Below are 10,524 nucleotides of genomic sequence, written 5' to 3' on the forward strand. Positions count from 1 at the left end.
AAAGACAGAGACAGATTAAAAGTAAAGGATGGAGAAAGATATACTCTGCCCACACTAAACCAGAAAGCTGGCATAGGTGCATGAGTTTCAGAAAAAGCAGACTTCAGAGCAAGAAAAATTCACAGAGATAGAGAGGCATTGCGTAATGATAAAAGGTCAGTTCTTCAGGAGGACAGAGCAATTCTTCGTGTGTACATGCATAACAACTCAGGGGCAAAACACACAAGGCAAAAACTGAGAAAACTGCAAGGAGGAATAAATAAATTCACTATTATAGTTGGAGATTTCAACACCCACCCCCACCAGTAATGAAGAGTACCAGCAGGTAGAAAATCCGGAAGGACATTATGAAATTAAATAGCATCATCAAACAAGTGGATTTAACTGAAATCCATGTGACACTTTATTCAAACACAGCAGAATGTACATTCTTCTTAGATTCACATAGAACAGTCACCAAGATACACCACATTCTAAGACACATATGTTAACAAATTTGAAAAAAAGAGAAATTAGAGCCCTGGCTGGTGTGGCTTGGTTAGTCGGAGCATTGTCCCATGCATCGAAAGGTCATGGGTTCGATTCCGGTCAGGGCACATAACTAGGTTGTGGGTTTGGTCTCTGGTCAGGGCGTGTATGGGAGGCAACTATGGATGTTTCCTCTCTCACATTGATGTTTCTCTCTCCTTTCCTTTCTCTTTAGAATCAATGGATGCATCCTTGGGTGAAGATTTAAAAAAAAGAGAAATCATACAAGGTATGCTGCAGACCACAGAAGCACTTCTCTAGAAATAACAAGGACAGTATTTGAAACCCCCCCAAATACTTGAAGATTAAAAAACACACTCCTAAATAACACGAGTCAATAAGAGTGTCAGCAACAAGATAGTAGGAGTTTTCTATCAACATCTCTCCACTGAGCACTAATTCTGACAACCAGCCAAGGATGAGTGCACCTTTGTGGAAGTCAGGGGGTCCAGCGGAGAAGTTCCTGCGCACCACTGGAACATAAAACCTGAGAACACACACTACGACAAGGGTAAGAAGAACAGTTTCACTTTACATGCAATACCCTTCCAAAAGCTCATTGCTGAGACCCCCTCGGCCAGATATTCTTCCCAGGGGGAAAGTGACAGTGTAGGACTGATCTCATGGCTTCCTTGGTGGTGTGGGACAGTGCCCAGGGGGCTCGCCAATTTCCCATCTCACTAAGAATGCTGAGGGAATCCAGAGTGCTGAGGGGCTGGAAAGCTGGGGGCAGGAAAGAGTTACAACGACACACAACAATCAGGGTTCAAAACTTAACAAATGGCTGCACCCCAACTAACATTTGGCTACCCCACGAGGAGGCTTGCATTTCAGCCATTCGGGATGTGATGCCTGCAGAAACCCCCAGCTGGACTGTGGGCATGCCCAGTGTACTGCATCTCACTCCCACCCATGCCAGCTCCATGTGCCTTCTCCAGGCAGCAAGCGCAAACATCCAGTGTCTTATTAGCACACACATGCAACTGGCTCAGCTCGTGGGACTGGTAGAAGACACATGAACTTGGGCATTGCAGGGGACTACCTTTGGGAGAACTAAACGGAGGCTCTCAGTGCCAGGAATGGCTTTAAAGGATCCAGGGAAGTCATACAATCCTAAGAATTCCCTCTTTAGGTTGAGGTGAGCGTATCCATAGAAAAGTTCTGACACAGTCTCAGAATCCCTCTGGGGCTCACTGGTGAAGCTGTTTCTCTCCCAAACCAGGCAAGACTGTAGGATGTGACTGCTTCTTCAAATGTGAACACAGTAATGCAAAGCTTCAAGGAACACCCTCCACCTACACACAAGAAAAATGACTCCAGTAAAGGAAAACAATGATTTTCTAGTACCCCATTCCATAGAAATGGAGATCTACAAATCGTCTGACAAAAATTACAATTACTTGTTCAAAGGAAGTTCAGTGGCCTTCATAAGAACACAGATATTCAACACAATGAAATCAAGAAAATAAACTCAACAGGTAGAAAGAAATCATAAAGAATGAAACATATTCTGAAGCTGACGAATATAATGAAAAATGTAAGAGAATTTTAAGACTGGATGAATTAGAAGAATCTGTGTACTTGAAGACTGGTCTTCTGAAATTACTCAAGAGGAGAAAAAAAGAAAACAGGATAAAAAGAAATGAAGAAAGCTTTGAGGATACCAGCAAAAGAAATAATACTTTCCAGGAAGTATCTAACCATGTAATATGAAAAATAAACATTTATTGAAGGAGATACAAGAAACACTGTACACAGGACAATGACACCTCAGTCCCCTTCAAAGTAGGCACCTTGGGACCTCACACAGTTCTCCCAGCGTCTCTTCCACTGTTAAAAACACTCTGCAAAGTCCTTTGTTGAAATTGCCATCAGCTTCCCTGTCATATTTTCCTGAATATCATCGATGGTCTGAAATCTCTTCCCTTTAAAGGTGATTTTAGTTTTGGGAAAAGCCATAAGTCACAAGGCACCAAATCCGGGCTGTAGGGAGGCTGAGCCACCTGAGTGACTGGATGTTTTGCCAAAAAACTGCATGAGATGTGATACATGAGTGGGTGCATTGTTGTGATGAAGCTTCCAATCACCAGTTGCCCACAGCTGCGGCTGTTTTCATTGTGTGCCTCTCTCAACGGATGAAGAACACTGAGGTAGTACTCCTTATTGTTTGGCCTGGGGGGGGGGGTGTATATTTGTGATGGATAACACCTTCCCAATCAAAAAACACAGTTAACATGGTCTTGCTTTGATCTTGCTGTTACTTTGCTGCACCTTCTTCAGGCATGGAGAACAAGGTGACTTCCATTGGGACAAATGGGCCGTTGTTTCTGGATCATAGCTGTAGACCCATGATTCACTCTGGTTATGACCTTGAGGAAATCCAGTTCATTGGTAGCAATTTGAATCAAGTCATTAGCAACTGCAGCACGATGTTCCTTCTGCTCTGGTAGCAGAAGCCACAGAATGAAATTTGCCATGACATGTTTCATGCCAAGGTCCTTAGTCAAAATCTTGGACAACGTAGTTTTTGGAATCCCCAGGTCAGCTTCTAGTTCTCGCACTGTCAGTCGCTGATCTTTGTTGAGTACAGCCTGTACACGTTCAACATTCTCAGGTGTCCTGCTTGTTGCAGGCCTTCCAGAGTGTGGATCACTTTCGACAGATTCTTGACCATCTTTGAAGCATTTGTGCCACACTTTTATCTGCGCTGCACTCATTGCATTGTCCCAGAAATCCTTCTGAGTCATTTGAATAGTTTCCACAGAACAATGTTCAAGCTTATTGCAAAACTTATGCGGATCTGCTGCTCTACTCCCTCGGTCATTTTGAATGTGACAGCCACACAGTACACATGCCCACTAACAGTGTCTACCACTCCCACTGACTAGTACAGTGAAGTTGTCATTGTTCAAGCATGTGCATTCCAGTCCACTCTCCTTGGCTGCCAGGTTACAGCCATGTTGTGCAAACCGTTCTCATTATTATTAACAATGGCTGGACTTTTTCCAGACATTATGGAACTTCTAGAGGAGAAGGATAGAAATCTTATTTAACGAAATAATGGCTAGAAACTTCCCAAATCTTGGGAGAGATATGGACATCTAGCTTCATGAAGCTCAGAGATCCTGAAACGGGTTGTATAACGGTGGGGAACTGTAACAGTGGGGAACTGTAACCCACGCCACCATTCTTTGTTTCTGTAAGTGCTGACTCCAATATGTAGCTTGTAGATAAAAAGCATGTTTGCATAAGAATCCTAGGAACTAACTTCAAAAGATTCAGACTCCGTCCTTCCTAGGCATCCCAGCTCCAGGGGATTTGCTGACCTTCAACAGTGGCGCCAGGATGACTAAACCAGGATGACGCACACCAGACCGTCACTTGCCTCATTGGAATGGACCGTGCTCTCTCGTCTGCACCTAGAGAACTTGTCAGCCCCCTCCCTTGATCTCTTTGTTCTGTTCCCTTCTCCCTCCTTATAAAAACTTCTGGCTGGTGTGGCTAAATAAAATCTTTAAAAAAAAGAAAAAAAGAAAAAGAAAACCTCTGCCTGCCCTGAGGTGTGGAGAGGGGGCTTTGAGACATGAGCCTCCATCTTCCCAGGGAGATGGGCCCTGAGACAAGAGTTTCCCATGTCCCAGGTGGCACCTGAATAAACCATCTTCCTTTTACATCATACCTGTCTCTCAAGTATTAGCTTTTGGAATGGCAGGGAGCTGGACCTGCATTTGGTTGGAGCTGAATTCAAAAAAGACTTCACAAAAAACATTTTAATTAAAGTATCAAAAATCAAAGAGAATTTTGAAAGTAGCAGGAGGAAGTGACTGGTCACTTTCAAGAGAACCTCAATTAAACTATCAATGAATTTCTCAGCACAAAACTTGAGGACAGGAGAGAGTGGCATGATATATGCAGTGCTGAAATAATGAAACTACTAATCAATAAGGCTTTACTCAACAAAGTTGCCCTTCAGACATGAAGGAAGAGGAAAGCTTTTGCAAACAAAAGCTGAGGAAGTTCATCATCACTACACCTGCCTTACAAGAAATGCTATAGGGACTTTCAAACTGAAATGAAAGACTGCTAATTAGTGATGCAAACATAATAAAGTATAAAACTAACTGGTCAAAGAAACCAAATTAAGAGTTGGTTGTTTAAAAATATAAACCAAATAGAGAAACCTTCAGCTAGGCTAAAAAAAGAGGGAGAGAAAAGATTCAAATTAATAAAATCAGAAATAAAAAGGAGAAACTATAACTGATACCACAGAAATAGAAAGAATCATAGGAGACTACTCTGAAAAGTTATATGCCAACAAATGTGATAAATGTAGTACTGGATAAATTCTTTTGAAAAAAAATTAACATACTACCTACTAAGACTGATTCATGAAAATCTAAGATCTGAACAGTGGGTAAGGAGATTGAATCAGTAATTAAAAACCTCCCAACAAAGAAAAGTCCAGGACCAGATGGCTTTCCTTGTGAATTCTACCAAATAAATAAGAAGAATTAATACCAGCCCTTCTCAAACTCGTCCAACAACTTGGAGAGGAGGGAACACTTCCAAACTCACTTTACCAGGCCAGCATTACCCTGATAACCAAAGTCAGACAAAGACACAAGAAAAGAAAATTAGCGGCCAGTATCTCTGATGAACATAGATGCAAAAATCCTTAATATGCCTAGTAATTCTCAAAGTGGCCAGCTCTGGTCTAGAAGTGAGGCGTGGTAGGCTCTGCAAGGCCTCCCGGGGCAGCACAGCTTGCAGCACCAGCCCCCCATCCCCCAGCAGCCCCAGGGCAGGCCGCCACCAGGAGCAGAGCACGTGAGCAAGTCTGAGCAAGGGAAGACCGACCATGAAGGTGGTCATATAGGGACGTGCTGTTCACAGTGGCAATTGTTAGGGTCAGCTGCAAGGTGGCTTACACATACAGATAGGGTAGGAAAAGGCCTAAGACTCTCATAATTGAAGTCTGTGGGGAGGGTAAGGTGGGCCTCTTAAGCAGCTCTGAAATGGCTTGAGGGAGCAAGGAAAAGAGCCTGGTCTGGGATTTTACTGTAGCTGGGGGTGTTAAAGAAAAAATAGTCAATGACACATGTCAAAGATGGTAAAGCAGGGGTAATTCAGAACCACTGTGACAGGTATATAGGCCTTGTGATAGGGTTTCACAGGTGAGCAATGAGACTGGGCTCAACTCTGAGTACAGCACAGGCAAATGGGAATTCATGGCCGGAGGATAGGATGGGGGTGAGTGGGTGGAAAATCATTAAAAAAGGAACCAGGGGTGAGTGTGTTCTGGCTAAACTGACCTAACAGGATTCTTGGTGCACAAAGGCCAGGGTGATCAGACATCACCTGACAGTGGAGGATGAGGAACCTGATCAGATATGGAGGGTGGTTAGATAGGAGGGTGGGGGATTCTGGTTCACCTCCCTCACAGGGTTCCTGCTAAAACTGGATTTTACAACAAGTGCAAAGATAGCCCTGGGAGAAGATTCAGGAGCCCTACACAGTTTGGTCAAGCAAAGCATCCTGGCTGGGGGCAGGGCCAGGGCAAGAGTTCTGCACACAGATGGGCTTGTGTGGTTGGAATCTGAAGCCAGTGCCAGAGGAGGGAGCCCCGGACTTTCTCATCCGCCTGTCCAGGTGTGGACACAGGGAAGAGGGAGGGGGCGGCTTAGTGGTCAGCAAACACCAGTGTGGAGTCTGACTGCTCATTACAAGGACAAACATGGGTAGGAAAAATATGTACTCACAATGGCTTTTTATATAAAGAAATACTAGCCCTAGTCAGGTAGCTCAGTTGGTTAGAGCATGGTCCTGATACACCAAGGTTGTAGGTTCGATCCCTGGTAAGGGCACATATAAGAATCAACCAATGAGTGTGTGAATTAGTGGAATAACAAATTGGTGTTTTGTGTGTGCTCTCTCTCAAATCAATAAACAAAAAATTTAAAAAAGAGAAATACTAACAGGAGCTGAAGAAATGATCAGAAAACTCTGTATTCGGAGGTGGCTGGAAGCACCAGGATTTTTGGGCAGTGAGTCTCTTAAGTTAGACTTTTTCTACCTTTCAGATTTATTTAAAATAAGCAGAGAAATGTATATAACCATGTTTTACTATTTACTAGTTTTTCTTTAACTTTTGCACATGGGAACTCATTCTAAGATTTATTTATTTTTTAAATTTTTAAATTTTTTTTTTTTAAGAGAAGGAAAAGGAGAGAGGAAGAGGGAGAGAAACATCTATGTGTAGTTGCCTCTAACCCGCCCCCTAGTGGGGACCTGGCCTGTAACCCAGGCATGTGCCCTGACTGGGAATCGCACTAGCGACCCTTTGGTTCACCGGCCAGTGCTCAATCCACTGAGCCACATCAGCCAGGGCTCATTCTAAAATTTAATTCCTTTAAACACTAAAGGTTACAAAAGTGTAACCATACAAAATGGAAATTTCAAATATCTTGGTAACTAAGATGCTTCCCAGTTTATCCTTTCTTTACATCTCACATGGAGGTATTTTCAGGAATAAGTAGCATATTATGAAGTAATAGGCATTTGGGTTCAGTTCCTTAAAGGTAGTAGGATTTTCAAAGAGAAATACTAATAGGAGCTCAAGAAATGGTCAAAACTGTGTATTTGGAGGTGACTGGAGGGAGCTTCAAATAAACTTTGATTTTTTAAAAGTGAACTTTACCTCACATCACTTAAAATAGAAATTCAATTGCTTTTAGCCTTTTAAATTTCAATGTTCTCCAGGAACATGCACATACAAACACTGATATAAAAATCAAAAATTGACCTGAGAGTTTAAATACATTCATCTTACATCCTGAGTTTTTCTTGCCTAAAAAGAACAATTCTATTTAGTGCCACAATTACTTTGACTCAATACCATCATATCTTTCCATCAACTTACATTTTTAAACCCAAGAAGCTAAATATGTTATTTTGCAGACAGGGAATGAAATTACGAAGTGCTCAGGGAAACTGGAGCCAAAGGGCTGCACTATTCAGTGGATAAAGGGTCCAAAAGAAAGAAACACAGTATTGAAAGCATCTCAGATGAGCCACCTGCTTCCCACAGGACACAAGGAGAGTCTCTTTCAGAAGGTTCCACTTTCTAGACCCTCCAGGTCGAGACAGAACCCCAGGATGGATGGTGCCTGGGGACAAAGGGGAGGGACACGTGGGCAGCCCCAGGAGTGAACTCTGGGAGCTCTAACACCCTCCTCTCCCAGGGAATAATGGAAACACTCCCTTTCTCAGGCTTCAGCTCCCCATGAGGAAATGATCAGCTGGATTCAGTATAAGGTTCTGAGCCAAGTGAACTCCAAGTTCACAGACCCTAACCCAGGACAGAGACTCCTGACTTTCACAGACTTTCTCAATGTGCATGAATTACACTGAATACACCCACATTGTGGACGCAAAACTCTATCCTATGTCTAGAAACAGGCCCCAGGGAACTATAAGTGGAACCTCTGAAGGGGCATCACCCCCTCTCATGTGCACATGCACCCCCAGCTTTCCAGGACTATAGCTTCTCCCAGTGTGCAGGCTCCTTCTTTGGTGGGTGTGAGTAGGTAAGACCCACCCCAGGGGGAGGCTCCCCAGGAAAAACAACTGGGCCTTCAAGTACTTCCCTGTTCAGGCTCAGAGGGGCCTTAGATACACTGTCCTTCTCTATACTCTACTGGAATAGCTTTGGAACACTTTGATAGCGTTTGAACAATCCACAAAAATCATGTAATCCCAGCGTTTATGGGGAAAGAAAGGAGGAAAAAGGGTCTTTTACTAGTTCAATTACAAAATCCTTAATGTGTATTTTTTTCAGAAAATGATGTCAGTTATTTCTATTTAGAGGAAAATTAACTGGTTTGTAAATAATTCTGCACACTTTAACACTTCTGCTCTACAAGTGTAAACCTGGAATTTTATTTGAAAACACCCAAAGTAAAAAAAAACAAACAAACTCAGAAACTTACTACAAATGGAAAGTAATACTGAAATATTTAGGGTTTTATTCTGAAATTCATCTCTTTCTTGCCAGTTTGTAACTATTTTGTCTTCCAAGCTCTACTGACGAAATATAGTTTATCCATACTGAAAACAAAACATACAAAAGTCAGTTTTTTCAAGTGATAAAAGTGGGGAGGGGACCTGCTCACAAGACAAAACACCCAGCAAAGTTTCTAAAGAGGACCTCCACCCAAAGGACTTCCTGTAGGATGGCTGTGCCCAGGGAAATTTCCTCCTGGAAATTTCTTGGCTTTCCTCTCATCTAAAATATTCAGAGAAAAAAATAAATCTTTATTTTATTATTATTATTTTTTAAATTTTTATTGTTATTCAATTACAGTTGTATGCCTTTTCTCCCCATCCCTCCACCCCTCCCCAGCTGAACCCACCTCCCTCCCCCACCTCCACCCTCCCCCTTGGTTTTGTCCATGTGTCCTTTATAGTAGTTCCTGTAATCCCCTCTTCCCACTGTCCCCGCCTCCCCCGGAAAAAAATAAATCTTTAAAAAGAGCCATTCATTCATGGCTCTGTGGATAAATGCTAAATAGTTGCTGCTGTATATTGGATATGACAAATTGGCGTTCAGGAACTCGAGGAAGGATCTGGAAATAAAGAAATGCATATTGCTTCTCCGAGGAAGAAACAGGGTGGGTGAGTGGACAGGGGACCAGGGTCGTGGTCTTGAGTCCTGTTTCCCAAACATTTGGAAAACTGAGGAGAAACCGGGTCTCACTGGGGCTAAAGGAGGGGCTGGGAACCCTACAGACTACAGCTCCTCGCAAGCACAAACCCTGCTGACCGAGCCACGCTTTCCCTCCGTGGTTCTCCCCGTGGTCACCGTGCCACCTGTGGAGACGCGGGGCTTGGGGCGCAGAGCTGCCCGAGAGAGTCCTCGGAGCCGAAGTCGCCGATCGAAGTGACGGGACAGGACGCTGGGGTCCGGCTGCCAGCCCAGCACCCATGTTTCAAGCCAGCGGAGACTAGGGTCCCAGCAGAGCCCAGAGGGAACTCGCATCCGCAGACTTCGGACTGGACACCGGGGAGGCCAGGTCTCGCCACAAACGGTTTCAGCCAGCCCCAGTCCTCAACGTGGGAAACCCGGTCTGCAAACTCACCACTGCCGGGCTTCTGGGGTCCCCCTAGCATTGTCTCTGTAGCCCAGCGGCTAGAGCAAGGCCCTGCGGACTGTTAACCGCAGGTGATACACGATCACCAGGGCGGGGGCAGCCAAGCGCGTCCACGCGGTTTCAAGAGCTTGCCCGGCTGCTGCTCTCCTGATTGGACAGTTCGCAAGGACACTCCCCTTGTTTCCACGAATGACAACTGGGAAGGAGGAAGTCAGTTGGGGGAGCTGAACCAGCTTGTGGGTAGGCGTGGCCTGTCCCCTGGGGCAGTTGGCTTTTAATTAATTAAAACCCTCATCCCCAAAAGTTTATTGATTTTAGAGAGCAAATGGAATGGGGAGAAAGACATCGATGTGATAGAAACATTGATGGGTTGCCTCCCATAGGTACCCAGACTGAGGATCAAACCTGGTATCTTTCGGTGCATTGTACCACGCTCCAACCTAGGGCGCCACCTGGCCAGGGCAAAAAGTCTTTTCTTTTCTCAAAAGCCAGTGCCATACTCTTGGCTTCTTAGTGTGTTGGGTAATGAAGTGAGCCCTTGCTCTGTAACATCGTGACAAAAATTTTAATTCTAAAAACAGGGGTGTCAAACTCATTTTCAGCAGGGGCCACATCAGCCTCGCGGTTGCCTTCAAAGGGCTGACTGTAATTTCAACTCCTTAACAGTTAAGGAGCAGTTACATTTATAGTCCTAAAATTATTTCAGCCCTTTGAAGGCAACCGCAAGGCTGATGTGGCCCCCAGTGAAAATGTGTTTGACACTCCTGCTCTAAAAGAAACCAAATATGCCTGAGGAAAAATTCCCTTGAACTTGAACACACATGATAAAATTGACCCGTAAAGTATG

General features: G+C 44.1%; 1 long non-coding RNA gene across 2 annotated transcripts in view; it reads left to right on the forward strand.

The window, feature by feature from the left end:
- Positions 1–8,896, forward strand: part of LOC112301452 (uncharacterized) — a 35,571-nt gene extending 26,675 nt beyond the window's left edge. For both annotated transcript variants that reach the window (XR_011650356.1, XR_008425082.1), the window contains exon 3: positions 704–8,896. This is a non-coding gene — a long non-coding RNA (uncharacterized lncRNA). The remainder of the gene's footprint in view (positions 1–703) is intronic.
- Positions 8,897–10,524: the final 1,628 nt, after the last annotated feature.

The sequence above is a fragment of the Desmodus rotundus genome, chromosome 9, assembly GCF_022682495.2.
Source record: "Desmodus rotundus isolate HL8 chromosome 9, HLdesRot8A.1, whole genome shotgun sequence".
Lineage (NCBI taxonomy): Eukaryota > Metazoa > Chordata > Mammalia > Chiroptera > Phyllostomidae > Desmodus > Desmodus rotundus.